General features: G+C 47.5%; 1 long non-coding RNA gene across 2 annotated transcripts; it reads right to left on the reverse strand.

The window, feature by feature from the left end:
- Positions 1–82: 82 nt before the first annotated feature.
- On the reverse strand, positions 83–2,687 carry LOC103913440. 2 transcript variants are annotated; one of them, XR_663422.1, is made up of 2 exons: positions 2,625–2,687; positions 83–1,124 (listed from the first exon to the last, which is right to left on the reverse strand). It is a non-coding gene; the product is annotated as an uncharacterized LOC103913440 (long non-coding RNA). The 2 variants fall into 2 exon arrangements; XR_663421.1 differs by lacking the exon at positions 2,625–2,687 and adding an exon at positions 1,338–1,859.
- Positions 2,688–4,404: the final 1,717 nt, after the last annotated feature.

Consider the following 4,404-nt stretch of genomic DNA (forward strand, 5'->3'; position numbering starts at 1 on the left):
ATGTACAGCTCTTTTTTCTACATGTATGTGTGCGCGGTGAGAGAGTACAAATGTTGTAACAGAACAAAAAGCAACGATGACATACCAGTGTGCGCTGGGTATCGTAAGAGCTGGGAGAAAGCTTATTTTCTGAGGAAGGATGGGGGAGTTCAGCACCTCCAGTTTCCTCCCACATCTCTCAGAAGGGACTGACTTCGGTTTGTAGTCCGGGTGGCGTGGCACCTCAAGCACATCCCCTCCCAGCCCAGGGTGACTGAAGGTCTCCCCACACAGTAGGGTTTGGACATGTCCCAGCTGGACGGGGCATTCGCACTGCCCAGCTGAGGGAGTTCAAGGTGCCTGAAACTCTCCCAACCAGTCTGAGAGTTCGTACACAGCCGCTGGAGAAAGGCAGCCCCTTGGCAGCGCATTTCGGAGCAGGAGCTTAACTTCACCGCTGTGAGTTACCTCCTGGGAGTGCGCATCTCTCCCCATCAACCACACGAACCACAGGGGGAATTTAAGGATCTGCTAATCCCTTGCCACGATTCGGTGATGCTAATGCCCCCACTCACTTTACATCCTGCCCTTCGCCTCCCGCCTCGCACAGCAGCATCCACAGGCAGGTCAGGGTCCGGCTGGCCCAGGGAGAGGGGGGTGTCGCATTTAGGGTCACTCTGTGGTCGATGGAGGGAAACACATCCCCCCGCAGGTGATTTGCCACTCCAGATGGCGGAGCTGACTGGCCACGGGGATGCCAGGCTCTCGCTCCGAGTAGTTCACACGCATTTTCAGCCAGCTGCCTTCAGGCCAGCAAATCCCACCCATTGCATTTTATAGCACATAGAAAATGCGTAATTGCCACTTCCCCTGCTGTCATGTCCCTTGGATTTTCAGGGCTCCAGAAGTGTCTGGTGACTTGCTGCAAGCCAGAAGTGATGGACAGGACGATGCTGATCTCAAGGAATGACTTGCTCAAGCAAAACAAGTGGCACTCAGCCTTGCCTGGCACAAACTTTTACATTATTTCTTGTTATCCAATGTACGCTATCACCTATACACCCCAGAAGGGTGCAGCCCTCCTGAGCTCAACAGTAAGAAAAAGGCCGTGCCGTACAGCGTCAGGCTAACAGGCTAACCGGGCACTGCGGAGAGATGGCAAAAGAAAGGCAAAATGATTAGTCCTACTTTGCAGGGCCACCATGAACTCACATAATGTGCAGAGAACCGCACAGAGGAAGTTAAGTGCAGAGACAGACTTTGAAGCCAGGTCTACCAAGCCCCAGTCCTTAGGCTTAAAAAAATTTGTGTCACCAAATAGTTATCAGGGTACTTGCTGGTGAGGGGTTTGAAGTTACCTTGTCTCAGCTCCACCTCCTGCTACGCACAGGTGAAAATCCTGAATGCTCCCAGTAGAGGCAGCAAGGCCCTTCTGGATTTACATCTGTATGGCTGGAATTAGGGCCAGGAGATCTTCGTAAATGCTGGCTGCGGTGCCTGCCTGCCTCACTGGACACATTTCAGAGTTGAGAACTGCTGGATTCTCGCACAGTGTGGTGCAGCTCCAGTCCCCAGAAAGTCTCCACGCAGCCCACCCCTTCTTCTCAGAGGAGATGGGGAACCACGGTTGGAGATGTGAGTGCTGCCCAAACGCCGTCTCCTTCACCTCCTCACAGCCTGCCGTGGGGAGCCCGGCTGCTGTTAACTGGGGCTCTCACAGCAGCCGCTGCATCCTCCTCCTCCTCCTCTTCTTCACCGCCAGCAATCAACAGCAAGTCTCCAAACTGGACAGCAACAACCCGCAGCCTACCCCCTCCTCCTCCACCAATTTCTCTATAGCAGCTTTGGTGGCAGGGAGCGGCCGCAGGGCTCGGCGGGCGCTGCTGCGAGGAGGAAGGGCGAAAGGGGTGAAGGCAGGGCTGTGCTCTCCAGCCTGGGAGATGGAGCTGCGGGGGGGTGGGCTCCCAAAATCTTGGTGCAGACCTAGTGGCTGCTGAGGTTGGACCACCCTGGCTTAAAAGAAATGCCGAAATAAATATTTAGTTAAATAAATTAAAAAAGGATTTAGTAAAAAAAAAAGTATGTTTTTTTTAAATAGCTAGTAAAAATATTTACGATGTATTTTTGGACAATTTCCTTTGATGTTGTTCATACATCATTTGCCCTCAGCATCTGCAAAAACGTAAACAATTAAGATTTCAGGGCAAGGTTTCAGGGAAACCATTTCTAATTTGCACTATTTAAAGGAATCGGAATTTAATTTTAAATTTCCTTGTTCATGTCAGAAGCACTCGTATGCTTTTCCAGTCAAAGAAAAGAAATAATAATACGACTTTATTGGTTGGTGTGATTAACGCAGCTCGAATTCCTACTAGGTGTGGCTCTTACTTAGCATTTGGACAAAACTGTATTCACTGAATAAGCTCAAGTGTGGCATACATTACTGGGAACCACAGTCTGCTGCCACATTTCATAAACAGAAGAAGAAGGTAAGCTGAAGAAAATATTTGACACAAATTCATCTCTCAACTCTCTCACAATCTAGGCTCAAGACCTCCCATTTAAATATATATCCTCTCGCACCCACGTATACACATCCATAAGTGAAAGACTGAAGTACAATATGCCCGAGAAATGATCCTTACCGGGGTCGATACGATAAATACCGAAGGTAGTGTCTACGTAGCGATATCTGTTTTTAATGTGTCATGTGCAATCACTGGCTGTGATGTAAAAACAGAAGGCAAGAGTTTATCAGGTTTCAGATTCAGCTGAGTCACCCGGCCCACCCCTATGCAAAGGCCAATGTGCCTGGAAGTAAACACAGTTCAAGTGGTATGTATGTTTTCCAGGGTGTTGGGTTTCTGTTTTGTCGTAAATATGATCTATTACAATATTCTCCCACATCCTACAGTCAATGTTTCAACATTTTCAGGTGCGTTTCTCATTTCTTGTTTTCCTTGATATATTGCTGGAGGAAAAACTGACTGGCTTCGCATGATAGCTTTTGTATATTAAATAATTTTATTGTGTTTGAGCAACAAACTGAAAACAGGACGCTTGACAGTTATGGTATAATCAGTGGTTTCTCTTCAGCCTGTAGGAAGGAAAATTCATGGCATGGTACAATGCAATGCTTGACAACTATTTCATCTTCTTCTCCTTTGTTTCACTGGAGAACTGGTAGCTAGTTGTCATCAATGAGAAAAATAATGTAAAGCCAGGATCAGCACAGAGGCTGTGGCATAAGAAAGGTTTACTTTTAAAAACAAATATATTTTTCCATTGTTGAATTCGCACTTGGAAAGCATATTTATATATGTATACAACTGTATTTGCATACAAATGAGTGCATTATGTATACGCTACACAATTGGATATGCATGGTATCGTTATATACATTTTACACTAGACATATAGATGGACACGTGGTTAGACAATAATAGTTAAGACAGTATTTTGACATATATGCATATATTCCTACGCTGCTGGTGACTAACACATTACAGAAGGCAGTGTTTGGGCAGGATGCTCAATAGGTAAGGTTTGTAGTGTACAAATACTGTGCACGGTGTAAATGTCCACAGCAGAAGGACGACAACCCCAGGCAGTTACACTCTCTTTCTTCTTGTGAAACACAGTAACTTTGTGCTTTCTTTTACCACTCTGTAAAATGGGTATAAAAAATGTCTGCCCGTTGCAACCCTGTTAGTTAAAAGTTTAACGCTTTGAGAACTGGTGCTGCAAATGCAAACCTTGCTTACGCCTGGCCTGTGAGGAGAATAGACTCATGAAACCGAAACTAGCAAGGTCCCAGCAGCAGGTACTGCCTAGAGGCAGAGGCACACCACATACCGGCCTGAAAACAGATAAGAAGAGCAACCAGTAGTTTCAATTTTGCATTTGCATCTGCCAAACCCCGAACAGTGAACCTCAACCAGGATCAGATGAGCTCGTGCCATGTGATCAGTAATAGGAAGGCACATGGCTGGCGGCAGCTTGGTGGCTTCTCTTCTTATCCAAGAAGGAGATGGGGATCTCCGATGAGATTTAGGAGGGGGCTCGAGGCGGAGAAAAGCATCGGGTGCGAAGGGGTAAATGGTGGGGCTGTTCAGATCCATCCACCCACACGTTACAGAAATGCTGCTGCAGCTGCAAAGAAATCAGCAGTGGCTCCCTGAAAGCCACCCACTTTCACTCTTTGCTCCAGTCGTGGCTACCAACCTTGCCAGCTGATGAAGCAGCTTGCAACAAAAAAAACCCAAAACCCCAAAAACCCCCAAGCAAACAAAAAACAGAGTCGAGTCTCAGACTGGACTCTCTAGCATCCCCTCTTTGCTGGGGAGGGGATCGGTTCATTGAGGCGCAGCCCCCCAGGGACGCCTCGTCCCCTCCGATGGGTGCCAGAGCTGCTGGAGAATGGGA

This window comes from Pygoscelis adeliae, unplaced genomic scaffold (assembly GCF_000699105.1).
Source record: "Pygoscelis adeliae isolate BGI_AS28 unplaced genomic scaffold, ASM69910v1 Scaffold32, whole genome shotgun sequence".
In the NCBI taxonomy this organism is placed as follows: domain Eukaryota; kingdom Metazoa; phylum Chordata; class Aves; order Sphenisciformes; family Spheniscidae; genus Pygoscelis; species Pygoscelis adeliae.